Genomic DNA, 26157 nt, shown 5'->3' with positions numbered 1-26157 from the left:
CACATTTCCTCCAATTCAGCACTAGAAGACTCGAAGCGCCGAGTCCATGGTGTAAGGCGGAAGCTCTACCACTGAACTATCTCGAACCAGCTAGTTCAGAACAGCTGTGGGGGTCGGCGTTTCGAGCCTGCCAGTGCCTGAGTGAAGGACATACTCACACACACACACACACTCACACACACACACACACACACACTCACACCCACACACACACACACACACACACACACACACACTCACACACACACACACACACACACACACACACACACACACACACACACACACACATACACATACACATACACACACACACACACACACACACACACACACACACACACTCACACTCACACTCACACACACACACACACACACACATACACACACACACACACACACACACACGCCTTTGACCAAAGAGCCAGAGCTCAACCCCCGCAAGCACAATTAGGTGAGTACACACACACACACACACACACACACACATACACATGTATACAACTGTGACTTCCTCAGCCAGCGGACAAACATCTACAGTGTGAACACAATGGCTTCAGGGGAGACCAAAGAAGCTCCCGTATAACAACCTCTGTGACATCGTGTTGAACCAATAACAGTGAACACCTGTACCCCCCAGTCACCTGTTTTAGCAGGTGTACCCACACGTGTACGCCACACACACACACTGCCACATGCTAACTATACCATGAATCAGACTACCTCTCAAGACGAGTGACTCGGGCCTGGAGAGAGAGAGAGAGAGAGAGAGAGAGAGAGAGAGAGAGAGAGAGAGAGAGAGAGAGAGAGAGAGAGCGGACGCAGTTCCTCTTATATCACCAAACATTTGCCATCATAGCCGAGTGTGTACTCACCTAGAGGTGCTTGTAGGGTCGAGCTATGCTCCTGGTCCCGCCTTCCAAACGTTCTGAGATTAATTAACGCATTCAACTCATTCCTCACGCCTTTATCGTACTTACATTTACTTTCTTTTAATGGAATTAGCTTCATTGACCCCTGCATGTAACCTATTTCATTTATTGTGTGTATCCTGTGTGTGTGTGTGTGTGTGTGTGTGTGTGTGTGTGTGTGTGTGTGTGTGTGTGTGTGTGTGTGTGTGTGTGTGTTGTGTGTGAGTGTGTGAAAATAACTTATATACTGTTCAACTACATTAAATAAAACGCCAAACAATTCACACCGCTTAAACTCGCTCATAACTACTCCCAGGAACGGTGGCAAGAGACATCATAATGTAAATTAGGAAAACATTAGAGTGAGAGGTGGAAGACTGAGTTAACTAACATCTCACGAACACCTCCGAAGGATGCACCATCAACCGGGTCGTGGTTCAGACGTCAGACTGCTTGCAGCGGTGTCTAACCGCCTGGTTATACACTCTGCTGCTGGCCCCTCCGCTGGTATACCCCAGCAGATGCCCCCACACCAGCCGAGGACAACCACCCTCCTTCAGTGTAATATCCGTTCCAGCACCCTCGACTCTGGCTGAGTAGTGGGTCCTCCGGATCTCCCCGGGGCTCGACTCTTGCCTCTCCACATTAATATTATCACCAAACTACATATGGCAGTATTCTCCACTTGCCCCGTCCTGAGAGGCACGACATTTCCTCTCACAATTGGTCGCTCAATCTCAACTGTATTTTAATACTTGTTCTTGTTATATATATAAGGTTTATAAAGTGTGACTTCCACGCTACAGTGATTTATTCCATTATAATAAATTCGTTTGAGTGAGGATTGTTTGGGCTTGGGAGCTCGGTGATGATGCTGTGTCTCATCTCATCTCCGTCTCCAGATAACATGAAGACTATCTTATTTAAGCTTCTGAGGTCCTGAGGTCCTCATCTCTTGTTTCCTCTCTCTCTCTGCTTCCTCTCTCTCTGCTTCCTCTACCCTCCACTCCTCCCTCTCTACCCTCTCCTGTATTACTCTCTACCTCTCCTGCCAACAGCGCCATCTGTTGAACGTAAGAGCAACACTCGCTGTAATCTCCTTAAGTACTTCACATTCGAATAGGCGCGTCTTTTTATATTCCTACTATATCGATGCCACCCCTGTGACAGGTAAAAACATGCGTTTTTGATAAACAGCGCCATCTGTTGCACATAATAGCAACATGCACGCTATACTAAATATGTCACGAATTCCATTTCAATGTTTCTGATTGCATTGATAAATTGAATTTTCATAGATTTTGATTTATTTTCATTTTGATTTAATTATTTTGTGTGAATTGCGTTGGAATTGAGCTGTGTTGTTTACCATACCGTCCATTTTGTTAGTATAGTTTATTTTTTAATTTTTTCATATTTTCATTTAATTTTTTAACTGTTTTTCTTATATTTCAGTGATGGGAACGTCAGACCATTTGGGAAGGCTTCGGACGAGGGAGTGGGGAATGGTGGGGATGATGAGGGGACGGAAGTGAGAGATGGTGGGGAGGACGAGGGGACAAGGGAGGGGGTAATGGTGGTGAAGGACGAGGGGACGGGGGAGTTTGGGATGGTGGGGACGAGGGGATAGGGGAATGGAGAATGGTGGGGAGGACTGGGGGATGTACTGCTTGTATATATATATATGTATAATATATATATATATATATATATATATATATATATATATATATATATATATATATATATATATATATATATATATATATATTGGGGTCCCTCCCCACCACGCGGGGGTCACCTAATGCGCTCATTTAAATATTTGTTCCAGGAGTTTCCAGTTACTGAGGGCGTCGGGGAGGGGTTGTGATGGGGGGGTGGGTGGAGGGGTAGGGGTGAGGGGGGGCGACAGATGGGAGGGGGCGCAGTGAACATTTTTGTGTGTGATTAAGGATTATAGCCTCAACACACCCTCATCATAGAGAATGAATCGTATGAACTTTAGATGATCATATATAATTATTATTGAAGAATGTTGCTAAAGTTTGGATAATTCAGTATAATTAAAAATTATTGTATGCTAAATTAAAGATATTCACTCTATAAACTTTTCATGGATAGTTGATACGGATGATCAGAGATACTCATTATATATAGTATTTATGTAGTTAGTGGTAACCATATCCTTTTGACGCTTCTCCTGGCCAAAAGGATAGGAGACAGACTAAGTGTTCCACCCCCCACAAGAAACACTTGTGGGTGGAACACAAGAAACACTACGTGTGTCCTGTTGGGACACATAGCCCTGTAGCCTCCGGTATAACTCGTGTTGGAAATTGGAGCCGAGATACGAGAATCTGACTCCAAATGGTTTAATGAACACCATGTTTATTTGTCACCTGTGACATATTGTCATGTGTGTGTGTCTCTCTCTCTCTCTCACTCTCTCTCTCTCTCTCTCTCACACAACCCTGAATGCTTCACTTAAGGCCCCTTTTCCTTACGTTAAAATCATCTCATATGAGCAATAAATGCCTCGTCTCTTCACTAGATATCCTACTTCAGACTTTTAAGACTGGTCCTCCTTTCTGAAAGATAATTACCGTTTCGCTTCAGTTCTGAACAAAAATATGACTCCTGAAGGAGGTAATTAGTGTGTGTGTGTATTGCCCAGATATATACACCCTGTGTGTACTACTTCATGTGCTCATGCTACGTGTACTACTACAGATATAGAGCCCCCTGTGTGTACTACCTACATGTACTCATCTTGTGTGTACTACCTAGAAGTACACACCCTGTCAGTTGCTTCATGGATTGGCTCTGTTTTCTTATATTTAATTCTGCGTCTTCAATTAATGCTAATAATCTAGATCTTATCATTTATATGACGCATACTAAATAAATACGCTCATTTTAGCGTGTGTGATTCATGTGTATCTCTAATTCCCATAGATGGCCCTCCAAGTTCTCCTGTCCTCACTTGGAACACTGTTTCCTTCACGACTTGATTGATTCCCTTAGGATCGTGTACGTTGTTATCATGTCTTCGCTGTTCCATCCTTCAATGTGTTGAGATCCAGTTTCCACAGTCTCTCCTCATAACTCAGTCCTCTCAGCTAAAGGTACTAGATTTGTTTCGAATATTTGGACTATTTCTAGTATAGCATTTTACTCTCCAGGCGAGGGTTGTGCGCTGGGGGCCGCACTCTCAAGGGAGGCTCCAACATAGGACACAGAAAAGCCCTTGACAGCCTTTTCTGTCGAGGTTCCGAAAGACTGCGAATCCGAGAGAGAGAGAGAGAGAACTCCTCACTAATAAAAGACAGGAAATGTTCAGAAATTCATAGGGTAGTAGTCAGAGGTGTTCCTGTACGCGGAGGACTGAGCTCCGACCTTGTGGACGCGGGACCCTAAACGTCCAACGGGTGAATCAACGTTGCTGCTGGGTATTATTGTGCCCACTGGTGAGTAATGGCTGAGGGAGGAGCACCTCACTACGGCGCCGCACGCTCGCACCACATAGAGGACCCACACAATGTACAACCCCGCCTCCATGTGCAACATGGGCAGGGAGGGGATGGGGGGCCGTGGGTGGTGGCTAGTGCCGTGATGAATCGTTGGGATGCGTGAAAGTCCTTCTCCAGTAGTGAGCAAGTGGAATGGTGCAGCAGGCGAGGGAGGGAGCAGCTCCATACAAGCATCTAGGTGAGTACACTCGCCCCTGACACCGGTGTTATTCATAGACCCGTCTTGAGTGTGACCGTGTCAATATATCGCGCTTGCTATCCATTTTGTCCCCCCCCCCTACTGCCACCCCTTCCTCCTCCCCCCCTGCCACCCCCCCTGGACCCCATTCCCCCTCCCTGAAAACCCTTAACCATTCACCATACGTTGTATGTGTTCCTCTTCTTTAGCTTTCTTCTTCCCTTTCCTGCGTCCATCTCTCCCTTCATTTGTCGCTTCCTACGCTACTTCCGCTTCCCTCCCTCCCTTCCTCCTTCCCTACCTACCTACCTACCTCCCTCCTTCCCTAGCTACCTTCCTCCCTCCCTCCCTCCCTCCCTCCTTCCTTCCCTTCCTCCCTCCTCCAATATGAGAAGAAAGCTTCAATCAGACGTGACAGTAAGAGATAAGCAAGTTTACTCTGGCCCAACTTTAAGCCATGTAATGGAAAGTCCGTCAACTTAGTGTAGAGAAATTATGAAAACTTGTCACCGCGCATCTGAGGATGAGAGGCTGGAGTCGAGCCTCTCCCAGCCCTCTGCTCCGATGATCTCCATCTCTCAAGACTGCGTGAATAGCTTGTAATCTCTACTTAAGATGTGAGGTTAAGAGCCAGTGTTGGGACACGAAGCTGACACCTCGTCCTCTCCAACACTACACATCGTATATATATATATGTATATGTAAGGAAGTATAAGGAACGTATGTAGATGATATAAGTACAAGAACGTATGAGTCCCCCTCTGAGGTCAGACACTCTTGTGCTCAATATCATAGCGGCTCCCAACAGTGACGTGATGTCCCGTTTTCTGTTTTGTTAGTTTATTTTCGGGCAATTTAATACGTCAGTTTTGTGACGTTGTGAACGCTCGAGAGGACGGGCTGGGTAAAGGCAGGAAGAGAGAAGAGATGCAGACGACACGAATACAAATTAAACACAATAATAATAAAATAATAATAATAATAATAATAATAATAATAATAATAATAATAAAAGGGAGTGAAATGTCGCCACTCTCACACGTTATCTTGAGGTAATCTTGAGATGATTTCGGGGCTTTTTAGTGTCCCCGCGGCCCGGTCCTCGACCAGGCCACCACCCCCAGGAAGCAACCCGTGACAGCTGACTAACACCCAGGTACCTATTTTACTACTAGGTAACAGAGGCATAGGGTGAAAGAAACTCTGCCCATTGTTTCTCGCCGGCGCCTGGGATCGAACAGAATCACAAGTCCTCACAAGTGGGACCACAGAATCACAAGTCCTCACAAGTGGGACCACAGAATCACAAGTCCTCACAAGTGGGACCACAGGATCACAAGTCCAGCGTGCTGTCCGCTCGGCCGACCGGCTCCATCTACTTATTCTCCTGCCAGAAAGTTTTCAACTTTATATTAATTTCCGCTCGTGTTCTCTACCACTTTGGAAGGTCAATTATTGGGAGAAAGCTGGGCTATGAGGACGAGGAGCTAAGGTATGAGGATAAGGAGCAGGGATATCAGATATGAGGACAAGGAGCTGGGATATGAGAACAAGGATTTGGGATATGAGGACAAAGAGTTGAGATTGGACAGAGGAAAGGAACGGTCCCTAACCACTTGAATCAACGAGGATCGAACGCCGACCTGCATGAAGCAAGACCATCTCAGTATCGACCAGTCCCAAGTTCCGAGGAGTTCGCTACGTGGAACTAGCGGCACGTCGCTGGCTCAGCTCAACTAATTTGTCCTTAAATCTCTCGAAATAAATATCGAATCAATATTTAATTGCCTACGTCAAGGTATTACTTGTACACGGACACAACCAACCTAACATATCCCATTATTCTCCTCGATCACGATAACAAACGTCCCTTTATCCGTATCTCCAGCGGGAAAAACCCTACGAAGCCAGCGATGTAATTGGAGAAAATGGCAGTTGTGTTGTTATTGGTAGCGACAATTATTAATATCTGTTTTATTTACGTCCACGCTGGTCGACCTGTGTGGCGTGTCGGGCCAATAACAACGCTAGATGGCGGTTACCGCTGGGCGAGAGTCCCTCTCATTGGCCACTTCTTCCTCAGGTTGGGAGTCTTTCTCTTGCAAATCACTTGAGCGTGGAATTGTGAGGAAGTGAAGCTGGAGTCGTGTAGCCTCGCCTCCACGACACCAATCTTCAGCCCCGGCTCAATCCCACGCTACTATATATATTATATATATATATATATATATATATATATATATATTATATATATATATATATATATATATATATATATATATATATATATATATATAATGTAAAAGAGTACAGCCGAACTTTACCCTCACGTTCAATCTTGAAATACTATTTTGACTGGAATGTGAATCATTGTTTTATTAGCATACTGTCAAAATAATTCAACTTGTCATACTTTGGCGGTAGTAGTAACACCTCTGTGCTCGTGACGTCATCAACAAGCTGTACTCGCCTAGTTGTGCTGGCGGGTGTTGAGATTCGGCTCTTTGGTCCCGCCTCTCAACTGTCAATCAACTGGTGTACAGGTTCCTGAGCCTACTGGGCTCTATCATATCTACACTTGAAACTGTGTATGGAGTCAGCCTCCGTTGTCCCACGCAATACTGGAACATCCAACACCACGCCCCCCCACACCACTACACGCCCCCCCACACCACTACACGCCCCCCACACCACTACACGCCCCCCACACCACTACCACGCCACCCACGCCCTCATACACCAGTACACATCTTGTACTTTTAATATCTTAATACCGTCTGTCTTTAAACCCCTTCCATCCATACAACCCTTCCCACAGAGAGAGAGAGAGAGAGAGAGAGAGAGAGAGAGAGAGAGAGAGAGAGAGAGAGAGAGAGAGAGAGAGAGAGAGAGAGAGAGAGAGAGGGGGGGGGGGCGGGGGGTAGAAGGAGTCTTAAGACCAAGGACAATACAACTTTGAACTCAAGATCTGTTCATTTACTGAAGTTATTGTGCAGTAAAGTTCTTATATTGTCCCTGATAATATTGTTATAACTGGTGATATGGCTGTTACCAGTTGTATTTACTTAACAAGGCATGGAGACGGAGAGGGAGAGGGAGAGAGAGAGGGAGAGGGAGAGAGAGAGGGCGAGGGAGAGGGGGAGAGAGAGGGCGAGGGAGAGGGGGAGAGGGTGTGTTAAAGGTCCTGCTCGCCCTTGGTGTACTTTAATTCTTGTTAACTGTAATTATAGTCGAACTTGTCTTTGTTAGTGTTTCCTTACCAACACCATCTCTCTCTCTCTCTCTCTCTCTCTCTCTCTCTCTCTCTCTCTCTCTCTCTCTCTCTCCCTCCCCTCTTTCTCTCACTTGTCTCTATCTCCTCTCTACTCTGCTAGTTTTGTTTACTTTTGTTTCTCTCACTCTATTGATCCCTCTTTTTATTCCTCCTGGTTTCTTTTATGGTGCACCAGCCAGTACCCAGAGCTCTATACAGTACACACAGGCCAGTACCCAGAGCTCTATACAGTATACACAGGTCTCTATACAGTACACACAGGCCAGTACCCAGAGCTCTATACAGTACACACAGGTCTCTATACAGTACACACAGGCCAGTACCCAGAGCTCTATACAGTACACACAGGCCAGTACCCAGAGCTCTATACAGTACACACAGGCCAGTACCCAGAGCTCTATACAGTACACACAGGCCAGTACCCAGAGCTCTATACAGTACACACAGGTCTCTATACAGTACACACAGGCCAGTACCCAGAGCTCTATACAGTACACACAGGCCAGTACCCAGAGCTCTATACAGTACACACAGGCCAGTACCCAGAGCTCTATACAGTACACACAGGCCAGTACCCAGAGCTCTATACAGTACACACAGGCCAGTACCCAGAGCTCTATACAGTACACACAGGCCAGTACCCAGAGCTCTATACAGTACACACAGGTCTCTATACAGTACACACAGGCCAGTACCCAGAGCTCTATATAGTACACACAGGTCTCTATACAGTACACACAGGCCAGTACCCAGAGCTCTATATAGTACACACAGGTCTCTATATAGTACACACAGGCCAGTACCCAGAGCTCTATATAGTACACACAGGTCTCTATATAGTACACACAGGCCAGTACCCAGAGCTCTATACAGTACACACAGGCCAGTACCCAGACCTCTATACAGTACACACAGGCCAGTACCCAGAGCTCTATACAGTACACACAGGCCAGTACCCAGAGCTCTATACAGTACACACAGACCAGTACCCAGAGCTCTATACAGTACACACAGGCCAGTACCCAGAGCTCTATATAGTACACACAGACCAGTACCCAGAGCTCTATATAGTACACACAGGCCAGTACCCAGAGCTCTATACAGTACACACAGGCCAGTACCCAGAGCTCTATACAGTACACACAGGCCAGTACCCAGAGCTCTATATAGTACACACAGGCCAGTACCCAGAGCTCTATACAGTACACACAGGCCAGTACCCAGAGCTCTATACAGTACACACAGGCCAGTACCCAAAACACCTTAATGTCACCCCTACACCAGTTGGTCACTGGAATTCTTGATAGACAGGAATTTCCTGCCCGACCCCCGTGGTGGCCGGCCTGGGCACATTGTAAACAACACGACTATGCCCCCTTTCATTTCCCTTCCCTTCCCTTCCCTTCCCTTCCACAACTCTAAACCAAAGAAAGCAGTAATAACAAGTGTCCACAGGCCTCCTGGCGAGGCGTCAGCGCTGCCCGGGGACACCCGCAACAAGCATCGTACGACGTATGATATCAATGATATCAAATGCGCTGACGACACGCAGAGCGTTGATGAATCGCGGGAAAGGGGGGGGGAGGACGCTCTTCTTAGAATCCTATTCGCGCTACTCAGTCTCCCTCTGGCACTCGCGTGAGAGCTAAATTGATGAAATAGAGTCAAATTACTTCCACTGCGTTAAGCACTAGTTATTAATCAGTAAATTTACGATGCAAAAATTGACCACAAACTGCGCGAGTCCCTGCTGGCAAGTGTACGTTTTCTATAAGAGTGAGAGGGGAGACTGTGTCCTTATATAATGACCTGTTGCGTGGTGAGCCAGCGGCCCACCAGCTCAGCTAATATTGCTACTACCAGGCTGGGTAAACTGTGAAGTACACCGCCTGTGTTGCTTCGGAACATAGACACAGAATATAAACTCGGTGCACTGACTGAGGTGACTTCTCGACGACGCAAGAGGCTAGCTAGACTCACCACTCACCCACTACCATGTTTGTAAATGCACATTAATGACACTATGTAAAAGTCACATCAAACACTTTATGTAGGGCATACGTAAATCTGTGTATCTATGTATTTACGTATGTAGGTTAGCTTAGCATTTTAAAAGCACGGAATCACCTTCTGTGGTTGAGTGTTCAATAAACCCCTGAACTATATGTTTAACACTTCTCTAACCCTGTCCATGGAGGACAGAAGAAAATGTATATATGCTGGTTAGCATTGTAAATGTGTGGCCACGTTTGTGGTAGAAAATAATAATAATAAAAAGAACTACCATGTTTGACACCCTCTCCACACCACGGCCACACACCAATAACCTCTACACTCAACTTTACTGTGCTCTTGCTTCCCAAAACTGCTTCTCAAGTTTGCGTGGGTGATATTGGGATGGTGGGTGGAGCAGCCGCCCGGGTCCTGTCCCCCAGCACACCCGGTAACCATTGCTATAATTCAGGTCTATGAGCTCGAGGACACACATGTTTAGCACACGACTCTAAACACACGTGATATAAGAGTCACATATATAATCTTCTCCGACACACGTGGTGGCCAGCGCCGGGTTGGTACTCTACTAAGGCGCACTGATGCTGTGTCCTGTGTGCTGTTATATTCTGCGGTGTGTTGAAACGAATTCAAACACATCAATGATAATTGTATTGACTGTACAAGTCCGGTGTTCCAGCGTTGTACAGGTGTGGTGTTCCATCGCGGCACCGTAAGTGTTCCAAACGACCAGCTGGTGTTCTAATAACGTTAACGGTCGTACCCCCCCTCCTCCCTGGGGTATGGGGGGACAACTACCACTCACAGGATGGGTATGTGGTGCATAATAAACCAACTAGACTAACCCACACAAACAATCACGTAGTCATTTACCTGCGACACCTGCTTGGACAGTCCAATCCTCGAGGCATCACGCCACCAGGACGCAGGCACTGCGCTAGTTGCTTAGTCACTGTCTAATGGTCACCACAATATGTTGAGTCGTCTTGTTAGAAAGCGCACTCAAACCTCATTCAACATTCTACACCAGATGTGTTCGGGGGATAATGCGCGCGCAACCCGTTCTCAGACCCCAAGTCTATTCCCTCTAGCGGTCGACCCCCAAAGACGCACTCATCAATGTTAACATGAGCTGTTTATTCAAAATAGGAATTTTCTCAAATATAAATTAATGTAATTATATATTACCATATTGTGCATATTTAGGCACTGGTTAGGTTAGGTGTTTGGTTAGGTTAGGTTAGGTTAGGTTAGGTTAGGTTAGGTTAGGTGTTTGGGTTCTGTTGACGATTATTTTGTATTTGTAGTACGTGGGTGAAGCATTTGTAGCGTTGTGGTTCGAACAAAAGTCGTCAGTGAAGCACTTGTTCGAACGTCATCAGTTGTAAGTCGCGTGTAAACCGTTTTTCATTCATAAACAAGGGGGTTTGGCGGCTGGATGGAATAAACTTTGGCCGTTTATGAGGACGGTGTGTGCGTTACTAGGAGCACCTCAAGTGCCTAACGGGCTTCGTTTCTCAGGTAGTACCAGAGGAAACTCCGGACCTTCGTTCGAATCTTCGGACCTATATATGAAGCTTCGGACACCAGCCCGTCCGCGCATATAAAGATCCAAGCTTGTTAATCCAACCACCCGTTAATCCATTAATCCAACCCTGCCCCGTACTTAGCGCCAGGGATTCACGAAGCAGTTACGCAAGCACTTACGAACCTGTACATCTTTTCTCAATCTTTGGCGGCTTTGTTTACAATTATTAAACAGTTAATGAGCTCCGAAGCACCAGGAGGCTGTTTACAACAATAACAACTGTTGAATGGAAAATTTTCATGCTTGTAAACTGTGTAATAAATGTAACCAAAGCCTGTATGAATGTAACGTTCCTGGGCTTCAGGGGTCCTCCAGGAACGTTCCTGGGCCCCCAGGGGTCCTCCAGGAACGTTCCTAGGGCCCCAGGGGTCCTCCAGAAACGTTCCTGGGCCCCAGGGGTCCTCCAGGAACGAAGGGTCTCTGAAATCGATTTTCTGTTTTGACTTTACACAGAAAACAGAAGATTGTGTCATGGGGAACTATGTTATCTTTCTCGGATCACACGGGGAACGTCACTCTAAGTTTAGTTCCATTCCAGTTATACTTTGTCCCAATGTGGACAGGCACACACAATGTGAGGTTTAGACAAGAGGATCTTGTGTTCTGTTGTAAGGGTGAGAGAACGCCGTAGGCCAACGCTTTAATAAACCTTGACGAACCTGATTAATTCTTATCCTAGTAATAAGAAGCTAACCTAACTAATCCTGAGCTAACCTGAGGAGAGGGAGAGACGCCACCACCACTGGCCACACAGACGCTGTGAGGAGACCAGCCCCACAACCACCCACACTGACTCATGGGTAATGAGGCGTCACCTGCAGTACCAGGCGACAGGTAAATGTAAGTTATTACGTCATCCTCAAGTCAACTTAGCATCACAAGCGCACAATTTGTATGCTTGTGATGCTCATAAGCCAACACTTATGTGGGTAAAACTACACACACACATTTACCAACACTGGTAATTGCACACACACATACACGGTGGGTGGGAAGCGGTGGGAGACATGATCACTACCTACAAAATTCCCAGAGGAATTGACAGGGTAAAGATAAACTGTTTAATACGGGTGGTACGCGAACAAGGGGACACAGGTGGAAACTGAGTACCCATATGTGCCACAGGGACGTTAGAAAGAACTTTTTCAATGTCAGAGTAGTTAACAGGTGGAATGCACTAGGAAGTGATGTGGTGGAGGCTGACTCCATACACAGTTTCAAATGTAGATATGATAGAGCCTAATATTCTTAGGAACACGTACACCTGTTAGTTGATTGACAGTTGAGAGGCGGGACCAAAGAGCTAGAGCTCAATCCCCGCAAGCACAACTAGGTGAGAACAAGTAGGTGAGTATACATATATACACACACTGTTACCTAGCAGTAAATAGGCACCTGGGAGTTTGACAGCTGTCACGGGCTGCTTCCTGGGTGTGTGTGTGGAGAAAAAAAAAAGTTGATTGATTGACAGTTGAGAGGCGGACCGAAAGAGCAGAGTTCAACTCCCGCAAGCACAACCAGGCGAATACACACACACACACACACCCACTCATACACACACACACACACACACACACACACACACACACACACACACACACACACACACACACACACACACACACACACACACACACACACACACACACACACACACACACACACACACACACACACACACACACACACACACACACACTCCATCCTTTACACACAAATAAAAATTAATGAGATTCTATTTTTATTCTCACATAAAAACTGCAGTTTCTTCATTTGGTGATGTTTTGTTATTTGAGGCGTGGCGGCTGAGACACTAACGAGACGTATTGGTAAACGTCAGGTCTCTCAGAGCCACAAGAAGAAGAAGACATTGATTTTTAGTGATAAAATCTGACAAATATAAAACACAATTTAAAGTGGACATCTCTCGCCCCTCTCGTGTGGCCCGTCTCAGTCTTCACACGCCCTTGGGTGACGACAGTCAAACTACTGCAGGTCTTCTCTGTAACTACTGGTGGCATTGTAATTACCTCGGAGTGTGGCCGTCGTCACACTAACTGCATTACTGGCCGTGAGGGCTGACGCTCCAGCCAGCACCACACACCTGACTCAGGGCATTCGTCTAGCTTCACACACTTGACTCAGGGCACTCGTCTAGTTTGACTCAGGCTGTTAGACGCGGCTGCTCGCAGCCTGACGTATGAGTCACAGCCTGGTTGATCAGGTATCCTTTGGAGGTGCTTATCCAGTTCTCTCTTGAACACTGTGAGGGGTTTGCCAGTTATGCCCCTTATGTGTAGTGGAGTTACAGTTTGAGACTAACTCAAGTTAGTCTTGAGCATGTTGAAAGATGAAGCTTTCTTCGAAGTATATATATGTGTGTCTGTGAGTATGTACGTGTGTACTCGATCTAGTTGTGCTTGCGGGGGTTGAGCTTCGGCTCTTTGGTCCCGCCTCTCAACTATCAATCAACTGGTGTACAGGTTCCTGAGCCTACTGGGCTCTTATCATATCTACATTTGAAACTGTGTATGGAGTCAGCCTCCACCACATAACTGCCTAATGCATTTTATCTTTTAACTAGTCAGACACTGAAAAAGTTCTTTCTAACGTCCCTGTGGCTCATATGGGTACTCGGTTTCTACCTGTGTCCCCTTGTTCGCGCTCTACCCGTGTTAAACAGTTATTCTTTATCTACCTTGTCGATTCCTTTTAGAATTTTGTAGGTAGTGATCATGTCTCCCCGAGCTCTCCTATGGTGAGGTGCATTTCCCGCAGCCTTTCCTCGTAACTCATGCCTCATAGTTCTGGGACTAGCCTAGTGGCATACCTCTGAACCTTTTCCAGTTTCGTCTTGTGCTTGACAAGGTACGGCCTCCATGCTGGGGCCGCATACTCCAGGAATCTTCTTACATATGTGGTATACAAGGTTCTGAATGATTCCTTACACAGGTTCCTGAAGGCAGTTCTGATGTTAGCCAGCCTCGCATGGCATGTGTGGTTATGTCTGTGAATGTGAATGTGAGTGTGTCCGTGAGTGGGTGTCTGGCTGTATGAAAGGGTGGTTTGTGTGTGTGTGTGTGTGTGTACTCACCTAGTTGTACTCACCTAGTTGTGTTTGCGGGGGTTGAGCTCTGGCTCTTTGGTCCCGCCTCTCAACCTTTGGCCTTTGGTCCTTTGCCTTTGGTCCCGCCTGTGTGTGTGTGTATGTATGTATTTTTCGCTTGTGTGTGGTGGAAAGCAGCGCCACTGAAAGGACGGAGGGGAGGGGGGCGCTCACACACACACACACACACACACACACACACACACACACACACACACACACACACACACACACACACACACACACACACACACACCTGACATTCAAAACAACCCAGAGAGTACGAACAAATCAAGGAAGACACCAAGTTCGGCCCACAGGCAGATATGCGATAGCCAAGTGCAGTTAGCACAGTGGGGGGCACAGTGTAGGCACAGTGGGGGGGCACAGTGTAGGCACAGTGTGTGGGCACATTGGAGGCAGAGTGGAGGGGCACAGTGTGGGCACATTGGAGGCACAGTAGAGGCACAATGGGAGCACAGTAGAGCTGTCTGGGACAAGCACTGAGTGTATGTGGTGGTATACATGAGAGTGTAACTTCCTTACATGGATGACACCCACATGTGAGGTGTAACTATACGGGTTACGTGTAGGTACAACTATATGTGTAGGTAGTGGGTGGATAAAGGTGTAGGGGCCCCCAGTGACTATACATTGTGGTACAGTGACTATACACTGGGGTACAGTGACTATACACTGTGGTACAGTGACTATACACTGTGGTACAGTGACTATACACTGGGGTACAGTGACTATACACTGGGGTACAATGACTATACACTGGGGTACAGTGACTATACACTGGGGTACAGTGACTATACACTGGGGTACAGTGACTATACACTGTGGTACAGTGACTATACATTGATGTACAGTGACTATACACTGTGGTACAGTGACTATACACTGTGGTACAGTGACTATACACTGTGGTACAGTGACTATACACTGGGATACAGTGACTATACACTGTGGTACAGTGACTATACACTGTGGTCAACACACACCCACAATACAACAATGGGATACATAGAGTTACTACAAAAATGAACATTCTTATGATGTTCTAACTCGTAGGTAATCAGGGAACACACAGTATCATACACTATTTGTTTAACAATGTATAATAGGGATTAATGTAATATTTCCACCTAATACAATACTGATCCAGTCCCCAGACTGGAGTCCCCGGCTGGAATCCCCGACTGGAGTCCCCAGACTGGAGTCCCCAGTTGCAGTCCCCGCCTGGAGTCCCCAGACTGGAGTCCCAGACTGGAGTCCCAGACTGGAGTCCCCGCCTGGAGTCCCCGCCTGGAGTCCCCGCCTGGAGTCCCCAGACTGGAGTCCCCAGACTGGAGTCCCAGACTGGAGTCCCCAGACTGGAGTCCCAGACTGGAGTCCCAGACTGGAGTCCCCAGACTGGAGTCCCAGACTGGAGTCCCAGACTGGAGTCCCAGACTGGAGTCCCAGACTGGAGTCCCCAGACTGGAGTCCCAGACTGGAGTCCCAGACTGGAGTCCCCAGACTGGAGTCCCAGACTGGAGTCCCCGACTGGAGTCCCCTAACTCCTGAAGGTCAAAAATGAATCATAAAATGAGAAGCACTGAGTCTGGAGTCATTAGAGCGAGGGCCACGAGGAGATCTTCAGGAAAATTGACCTAACGATACTATAAAAAACGCGAAGGGGCATAATAGTGCCATAAAAGGCTCAGAAATATTGTTTTCACTTAATAACAATAGAACGCTAAATTGAATGTTTTCAGCGCACAACAATAGAACGCCAGGGAATAGATGGGAGATGATGCGTGTGGTGGAAATATTCTCCTTAGTCAATGATTAGTAAGTACGGAATAGATTGTAATTGAAGAGGAAGTAGATGCTAATTCCACATACAAACACACACACACACACTCACACACACAATGACAAATGGAATGCATTAGGCAGTGATGTGGTGGAGGCTGACTCCATACACAGTTTCAAGTGTAGATATGATAGAGCCCAGTAGGCTCAGGAACCTGTACACCTGTTGATTGACGGTTGAGAGGCGGGACCAAAGAGCCAGAGCTCAACCCCCGCAAACACAACTAAGTGAATACACACACACACACACACACACACACACGCACACACACACACACACACACACACACACACACGAAAACTCAAGAGAGAGAGAATTAATACTGTGCGAAATAACTAGCGAATCACGTAGTTTAAAATTAAGGGCCCGCGCTAACATCAAACTCTTCCCAAGCCTAGCGCCTATAAAAAGATTTTATAACAGTTTCGCGCTCAATAAAATTCGAAAAGATATATTTCCCTTTTACTGTACAGCTGCGCCGGCATGATTAATCCTAATAAATTACAGGAATAAATTTCAGATATTAAGTTCGTCTTAAAACACTGGTGAAGGGAAGGGAATTTTCAGGGGAGAGCGCCAAGCCATGACGACTATATAGCACTGGGAAGGGGGTCAGGATATGGATTTGGGATGGGACGGGGGGAAGGAATGGTGCCCAACCACTTATGGACGGTCGCGGGGATTGAACACCGACCTGCATAAAGCGAGACAGTCGCTCTACCGTCCAGCTCAAGTGGTTGGACAAACACTTGAGAACAGATATAAGATTTATTTGACGATTAATAGGCGGGTTTATGGATGGGTCCTGCGGTTATTTGCGTCTGACGTACTTATGAATGAACCACAATTTTTGTATCAATAATGTTATATGTGTCGAGGATAGGACTGTGACCCTTACCGACACCAACCACATGACTGAGGAAATAATATAGTATATTATACAGAAGAATGCCGACTCTCATTAAAAAAATTACATGACACCAAACAAGTCATGACAAATGGCATCCGTGTTTGTATGGCGTCATGAAGTGAAGGAGCTCCACCTCGGTGCTCGACGAATGTTGTAAGCTCTCCTCAGGCTGGGCTCGTCCAAGCGGCAGCCAAACCCACCACCTGCCTTCAGGCAAGGCTCGTCCAAGTGGCGACCAGACCTCAAAGAGTCTTTAATAAATGTGACAACCCGTTCTCAGGCTAGGTCCATTCCATGCAGCGGCCGACCCCCAAAGATAAATTCAACAAATTTAACACGCTGGCATTCAAAATAAAAACATGTTGAATACGCAGTAAATAGAAAATTATGAATGTGTTTTTGGGTTCGAGCCTCGCCTGATGGCAGGTAGCCAATCCGTCCTCTTAAAAATAACGTCGCTTTCCCTAGTATGTGCTATGGCCAAAAATTGACGTAATTTGAAATGAAATCGGCTCACGCAAGTGATGTACAGTCCCAGACCACACACTAGAAGGTGAAGGGACGATCGACGACGTTTCGGTCCGTCCTGGACCATTCTCAAGTCGATTCTTCAGCCACGTTATTGTAACTCATCGCCTGAAAGTTCAGTCCCGTTTTCTGTTGGAGTCCTCTGGCTTACTGGGTAAGGTTAGGAGAGGAAACTTTAACTGAAAGTTTTTCAAGACATTTTGAAATTTTAGGAGAATTTCCTGCCCTCCTAACCTACCAGAGGACCCTTAACCCCTTAACTTGTAGATTTGAAAAAAAAATATCCAAAATTTAGATTCAATTTTTTTTCATTTTCAAATTAAATCCAGTTTCGGCCATACGGGTAAACGGCCAAATTCAGACGCAATTTTTAAGAGGACAGGTTGAGGTAGCAGAGGTGCTAATTATTCATAAACAGGGGGAGGGGGGGGGGGTCTGGAAGGTGGGTTAGTGACCCTTTGGCTAGATGGGATAGAAGTTTTAACCATCGGCTATTTGAAGCCTTGTAGGCAGGACCGACCCAAGGTTTGAGCAGCAGCGATCTAGTGTCCGCCAGGCCGGTCACTGGTCCGCCAAGCCAGGCCGGCCACCGGTCCACCGCCAGCCTGGCCACCGGTCCACCAGCCCGGCCACCGGTCCACCACCTGTTTTCACACGTTCCTAAAATTGCCAGTGTTATGCATTTTGAACACAGCCAGCGTGGCGGGCCCCAGGGGGATTGTGCCATCAACCACTATTCTGTTTTTCACTCCCTCTGTCACAGCACCGCTGAACGCCGTTCCCTGACACGTTATTTAACCCCCGTCGCGTCTATCTCCAGGCAATTCCTCTTGTTTTTATATTGTGGTACAGATGAATACTTGACTTAGTGTAGAGCAGCATTCGTGTTAAGCAACATGACTCTCATCACCACAACACCATCCCCAAGCTCCTAGGACACCTCAATTTGGGATGGGACGGAGGGAGAAGAATGGTGCCCAACCACTTGGAACGTCGGGGATTGAACGCCGGACCTGCACGAAGTGAGACCGTCGCTTTACCGTCCGGCCCAAATCCTTATCCTAAACGTTACGATTTAACATTCAAGTGAACAAACAGTAGTGTGCTGGCCCCACCAGTGGTCCAGAGGGAAGATAGCACACCCGGGAGACATCTAATTGAAAAGACCTCACCTCATTCTTGGGTGTTCTCAGCGATAAAGGAGGTCCAGGTGAATCGTAGTGTGAGGTGAACTAACACTTGTAAATGTCTATGTCCACTACGGGCTCACCATAGCCCGTGCTACTTGCAACTTTTTGTTCCCAGCAGCTGAATCTGAAGCAACAACAAGAAGCATGTAAGCTTTTACGGGCTATTCATGCCCGTGCCACTTCATGGGTGGCTTAATCTTCATCAATCATGTAAGCTTAGCAAGCCTGTGTCTTTAGTGCAGTGTGTCGTCCTGAAGATGTCACATGGCTGACAAAACCTCGAATAAAATGGAAAGATTAAGTAATTTGGTGTTTCGTCACCCTCTAAATAGTAGTATATACTTACGTAGAATGGTATGTATATATATATATATATATATATATATATATATATATATATATATATATATATATATAATTAAAAGTCCCGTCTACTTCTGGGAGACGCATGCTCGCTCCCAGCTCAAAGAGTCTTGCGAATAATCTAATTACATTTTTAATTTAGTTGCCGCTTAGCAGCCGTTTTCTATTTTCACCAAGTTTTTAACAAATGCCGCGCAATATAAGAGAGGCTTTTTAATGCTCCTGCCAGCAACTTCCGGACACGGGTCTTGGCAGATTATATTTTTGTCTTGGTGAAGTTCTTTGTACTGTTTTTGTTGAATGACTTGTAATGGAACTTGACAGCATGGATTAAAGACAATTAATTTGTAGACAAAAGTGTTATCATATGTAATTTCTGTTTTGTTTATCTGTGAATGTTTTGGTAAACTGTGCCTGTTTCTCGCTTGCATACGCCTCTGTGTTTAGTTTGTTTCTGTTAACTGATAGTGGAAGAGTCTAACTGATAGTGACAGAGAAGATTATTGATATCGACTAGTAGAGAGGATATCTGATAGTGACACATTAGTCACCGCGTCTATTCATAACTGATTGCTTCCGGGTGGGACTCCCGGGTATGTCAAACCGTTTGGGTACGTATTCTTTCACCCAATACATCTGTTTACTTAGCAGAACGTAGGTACATATGAGATAGTCGACTGTTGTGAGACGCGACATGGAAAATGGTCAGGTTTATTTTTTTATTAACGCATTTAGGTACATGAAGGATCAAAATACCTTGTGATTGTTTACAAAATAATTTAATATTAAAAACAAATATTAATAGACTTCCTGACAACTATTTGTAACAGTGATAGATATAGCAGTACTAAAATTAGACTCAGTATTACTACTATTCATACATAAATGTCCATGTAGTTTTGTCTATACGGAGTGGTTTCTAAATCAATATTTTTTTCCCTTCTGCAGTGCGCAAGAGTGACGAGTCTGAAGGATCAGTTCTGCTTCTCTAAGCTCAACTCATCAGGCATGATGAGCCAAGTGGAGTTTAAAGGTAATGTAAGGCTTGGCTTTACAAGTTACTGCAGTGACGGAGTCTAAAACTTAAGTTTTTTCTTTCAGCGTGATCTTTTTCTCTTTCTCCTCCTCGCTCGCTTTCTTTGTCTTCCTTCAAAGTCAATAATTTCTCCGTTTATCTATGCACATATTCTGAAAGGCAAGGCGTGCGGCAGTGAACGATAGGCTGAAACAGTATGAGAGAATTGTAGGAGAAGAGTGTTTGGGGAGGTGTGTGTGTGAGTTGGGAGGTGTGTGTGTGTGTGTGTGTGTGTGAGTTGGGGAGGTGTGTGTGAGTTGGGAAGGTGTGTGTGTGTGTGTGTGAGTTGGGGAGGTGTGTGTGTGAGTTGGGAAGGTGTGTGTGTGTGTGTGTGAGTTGGGGAGGTGTGTGTGTGAGTTGGGAAGGTGTGTGTGTGTGTGTGTGAGTTGGGGAGGTGTGTGTGTGAGTTGGGAAGGTGTGTGTGTGTGTGTGTGAGTTGGGGAGGTGTGTGTGTGAGTTGGGAAGGTGTGTGTGTGTGTGTGTGAGTTGGGGAGGTGAGTGTGAATGACTGGGTGTGGCCATCGGAGCGGGCAGACAGGTCAATTGGGAAAGAACTGTAAAACCGACATAAACAAATCGAAAAATTAACCCAGGAACAACTCCCCCGCGGCCCAGATGACGAGCACAACATTGTCTTGAATTAATCGGTGCAGCTAGGAACTCTGTGACCCATTAATAAACATATTTAATAAACTAATTAACACAGGAATTGGCGACACAGCCTGGAAGGTGCCCAACGTGGTGCTGATATTCAAGAAGAGAAATAGATCTTATGCTCCACAATGCCAGTTGATTAGCCTCTGTGTTGATAGTGGGAGCGCCTCTCGAGGATATAAGAACAAGTTCGAGTTGCATTTCCTGGAGAGGCAAGGGGAAGAATTGGCCAGTCTTTAAGTGGATGAGAGGCATCACAGAGAAGATATGTGCAAGAAAACTATCAAATCAAGTCAGAATCCTGATAATGAGGAGGTGGGGAAGTAAGGCAGGTAGGAAGGAAGAGAGATAGAGAGAAAGGGAGGGAGAGTAAGACAACCAAGTTTTAACCCAGACCTGCAGATCCCATAAAAGGTGAAGAATTAGGGGGCCTCCCAAGAAGAGTTAAGCTGTGGCTCTTAAGAGTGTGGGCCCCCGTGCCGCAGCGGACGAGCCCACCAGCTCCTCACGCTACTGAGTGGAGATTCGCGTGACTTTGGCTTATTTAATACGACCAGAAAGAACTGCATTATAACAAGACTCTCCGGCCAGGAATGTGAGCAGCTGGGGCCGGCATCTTTATCAAGGCCTCTCGTCGTATTTTACGTCCGCCACCCGCTCCTCTGGGGCGATAAACTCTCCGGTTTTAATGCCCCGAATGAGTGGGAAGCATTTTTATATTGGCGACTGGGAGATACCGGTCGAACTGACGAAACCTTTACAGGGTTAACTTTGATTTGTCAAGCAGTCGAATTCAAGCTCCTGGGTTCCGGGTTCTCTCTTTTTACCCTTCAAACTTCTACCTCTCTCTCTCTCCCCCCACTCCTTATCATCCCTTTCAGGAAACTCATCCCATTTCTGTCCATACCTTCGCTGTCCAACATCACCTTCTACTGGTTCGTCACCGCCAGGACTCGTCTTGGAGACAGCAGGTGGTGCTAGGACTCGTCCTGGAGACAGCAGGTGGTGCTAGGACTCGTCTTGGAGACAGCAGGTGGTGCTAGGACTCGTCTTGGAGACAGCAGGTGGTGCTAGGACTCGTCTTGGAGACAGCAGGTGGTGCTAGGACTCGTCTTGGAGACAGCAGGTGGTGCTAGGACTTGTCTTGGAGACAGCAGGTGGTGCTAGGACTCGTCTTGGAGACAGCAGGTGGTGCTAGGACTTGTCTTGGAGACAGCAGGTGGTGCTAGGACTCGTCTTGGAGACAGCAGGTGGTGCTAGGACTCGTCTTGGAGACAGCAGGTGGTGCTAGGACTTGTCTTGGAGACAGCAGGTGGTGCTAGGACTTGTCTTGGAGACAGCAGGTGGTGCTAGGACTCTAAGAGTAATTATCCCGCTCGCAGGATCGCCACTCTACTGAAACATTGTATTTACTGCGTCAGGTTTATAGCTCAGTGATTCTGGTGGAGAGATTAATGTGAGCTTTGATGCCATGAGTGATGGGAGTGTTGGTGAGAGTGGCGGGGCTCCCACGCTGTCACTCACCTCACCCTCGCTGTCACACACCTCACCCACGCTGTCACTCATCTCACCCACGCTGTCACACACCTCACCCACGCTGTCACTCATCTCACCCACGCTGTCACTCATCTCACCCACGCTGTCACTCACCTCTCCCACACTTTTCTCCTCATGACCTCCTGACTCTCCAAAGTGGTATATTTGTTCGTTTAATTACTGACGAGTAGACGGGAGACATCTCCCGTCACGCAGGGTGCAGTCGCACCTCCACAGATCTCCACAGATGGCTCAAAAGGGCCACCACTTACGGGCTATTCATGCCCGTGCCACCTTTTGGGTGGCTTAATCTTCATCAATCAATCAATCTGACGAGTACTACGGGCTCGCCATAGCCGGTGCTACATGGACACTTCGTTCTGAGTAGCTAAATCTGAAACAACAACAGCAACAACAACTGACGAGTAGTGGACATATTGACGTCAACACGCCGTGAAAACTGATCATCTGTTATAATTATAATCTAAATGTATGTAAATAAAATTTTTAATAGTCGTTTGTTCAAAATCGCTAATCTCCGAAATTTCTTCAACGAGTGCTTTGAAATTTTGACACAACGTTCCATTTGTATCCGAGCGGATTTTTTTATATACATACTATATAGATGCCACACCTGTGACAGGTAAAAACATGTTTTTTTTTAAAACACAGCGCCATCTGTAGGACGTAAGTGCAACACACGCTACACTAAATTTGTTATGATTTCATTTTAATGTTTCTAATTGCATTGATAAATTGTATTTTCATAGAATTTGATGTATTTTCATTTTGATTTAATTATTTTGTGTGACATTGCATTGGAATTGAGCTGTGTTGTTTACCATACCATTCATTTTTGAGTATATAGTTTATTTTTTAATTTTTTTCATTGTTTTTCATTTCGTTTTTTTCGCCCGGGATTCGAACCCGGAATTCACGATTGTGAGTCGAGAACAATCGCGACTGTACCACCGGGACTCTACACCTAATAATAATATATATAGCAAAGATTAACAGAAATAACATATTGAGCCAATCTTACGTTATCCATGTGACACAACTACTTTTTATTGATCGTTGTGTTCCAACATATCCACGACTCGTCTGATTCTCTAGCTTCAATTCGTGACCACTCAGATACAGGAGTTGACGTTTAGGCTTCAGGTTTGGATGTGGGTAGTGTTGTAGTCGCCCCAGTGTGTGGTGGGTGTGTGGGGTGTGGTGGGTGTGGAGTGTGTGAGGTGTGTGGGGTGTGTGGGAGTGTGTGGGGTGTGTGTGAGGTGTGTGGGGTGTGTGGGAGTGTGTGGGGTGTGTGGTGGGTGTGTGGGGTGTGTGTGGGAGTGTGTGGGGTGTGTGTGGGAGTGTGTGGGGTGTGTGTGGGTGTGGAGTGTGTGGTGTGGGGTGTGTGTGGGAACTGTGTTTCGTCTGCGAGATGAGAGAGCTGCTCCATATGGACACTGTAATCCATCATGTTAAACTGGCACTAACTACTAATATTGGGTCATTAACCTCAGCAACTTGGGAACATTAGGTAGCCATAAAGTGCCATAATGTGGCATGATGAAGGCAACAACTTGCCGCAAGTGCCACGGCGTCTCCCAATTAGTAGTAAGTCGGTGAAAATCTGTCGATCTGTTCAAGAATTAGTACAAAAATACTCTTCTTCGTGTTAAACACATTTAGTTGGTATGTTTGTGTTTGTTGGTTTGTTCATGTTGGTCGCTGTGAGGAGTGATCCAGGTGGTCGCTGTAAGGAGTGATCCAGCTGGTCGCTGTGAGGAGTGATCCAGCTGGTCGCTGTGAGGAGTGATCCAGCTGGTCGCTGTGAGGAGTGATCCAGCTGGTCGCTGTGAGGAGTGATCCAGCTGGTCGCTGTAAGGAGTGATCCAGCTGGTCGCTGTGAGGAGTGATCCAGGTGGTCGCTGTAAGCAGTCATGCAGATAGTCACAATAGGAAGGTAGAGTGATAAATTCTAATTCTGTGGAAAGTTCTATCCGGTTAATAATTATATCAACACCGACCACACCTGAATATATATATATATATATATATATATATATATATATATATATATATATATATATATATATATATATATATATATATATATATATATATGACAGGTTCGGCCTTAGAGGACGCAGAGCCATAAAATAAAGAGTAGTGTTTGTGTAAATGAATGACAGAGACAATATCAGGCTCTCTCTCTCTCTCTCTCTCTCTCTCTCTCTCTCTCTCTCTCTCTCTCTCTCTCTCCTCTCTCTCTCTCTCTCTCTCTCTCTCTCTTTCTCTTTTTCTCTCTTTTTCTCTCTCTTTCTCTCTCTGTTTCTCTCTCTCTCTCTCTCTCTCTCTCTCTCTCTCTCTCTCTCTCTCTCTCTCTCTCTCTCTCTCTCTCTCTCTCTCTCTCTCTCTCTCGCCACCTGTGCAATAACATCGCTCTTCTCTCAAAACCTACAAAACTGTGATTAAAAAAAGGCTTTCCAAATATTGTACATTTTATACACGAGGAAAACCCCACATGGCAGCTTTTTCATTATGTTATTCACTGTGAGTATCTGACGAGCCGAGTGTATTGGGTCTCGGCGTGCGGAGGGGGAGAGAGAGAGAGAGAGAGAGAGAGAGAGAGAGAGAGAGAGAGAGAGAGAGAGAGAGAGAGAGAGAGAGAGAGAGAGAGAGAGAGAGAGAGAGAGAGAGAGAGAAATTGAATGTAATAGAGTTACATAATACTTGTGTGCTCCAGTCCCGCCACTGCTATATATATATATATATATATATATATATATATATATATATATATATATATATATATATATATATATATATATATACAGCCACTCGACGAGTTGGTGGTCGCGTGTAGGCCGAGGGAGCTTCAAAGGCCGCCTCTGAATGGTGGCCTTACCCTATCAACTGACCAATCAGCGAGCAGCTTCCACGAAAGTGATCAGCTGATGATTCCTGTTTGGCACAGACCTGATTCAAGGCTTTTTATATAAGTTTAAAGTAAACAAATCACGTTACAGTTGACTCTTGTACTACCACCGAGACTACTGCTACTACGACTGTTGTTGACAATATAAGTAGTCTATTATTGCCACTTCTAGGCCCATCACCACCTGACCTATTGCTTCATGCTGATCATGAAGTCCCCTCACCTCCCTGCCCCATAACACCCCCATCACCGCTACCACCCCTCTCTCACCACCACCACACTACCATTCACCACCAACCCCAGACACCTCCACACTCATCACCACACCCTTATCAAAACCACCTCAACCATTATCCGTTAACGACCACCAACCATTAACTAACGACCACCCCCCCAACCACTAGCAAACTCCTCCAACCGTTTCCAATCTCCAACCACCCCCAACAACCACCACCAACCACCACAACCATCAACCTCCACCACCACCAACAACCACTACCACCAA

The 26157-nt window shown here is 46.1% G+C and overlaps 1 protein-coding gene across 1 annotated transcript in view; it reads left to right on the top strand.

Moving 5' to 3' along the window:
• LOC123748023 (probable G-protein coupled receptor No9) overlaps positions 1 to 26157 on the top strand; it is a 249111-nt gene that overhangs the window by 45312 nt on the left and 177642 nt on the right. Inside the window, exon 2 of the mRNA XM_069301745.1 lies at positions 20404 to 20488. The gene's annotated coding sequence lies outside the window, so the exon portion shown is untranslated. The remainder of the gene's footprint in view (positions 1 to 20403; positions 20489 to 26157) is intronic.

The sequence above is a fragment of the Procambarus clarkii genome, chromosome 5 (genome assembly GCF_040958095.1).
Source record: "Procambarus clarkii isolate CNS0578487 chromosome 5, FALCON_Pclarkii_2.0, whole genome shotgun sequence".
NCBI lineage: Eukaryota > Metazoa > Arthropoda > Malacostraca > Decapoda > Cambaridae > Procambarus > Procambarus clarkii.
The sequence above is the reverse complement of the archived record's forward strand: the minus strand, read 5'-3'. Positions and strand labels throughout refer to the sequence as shown.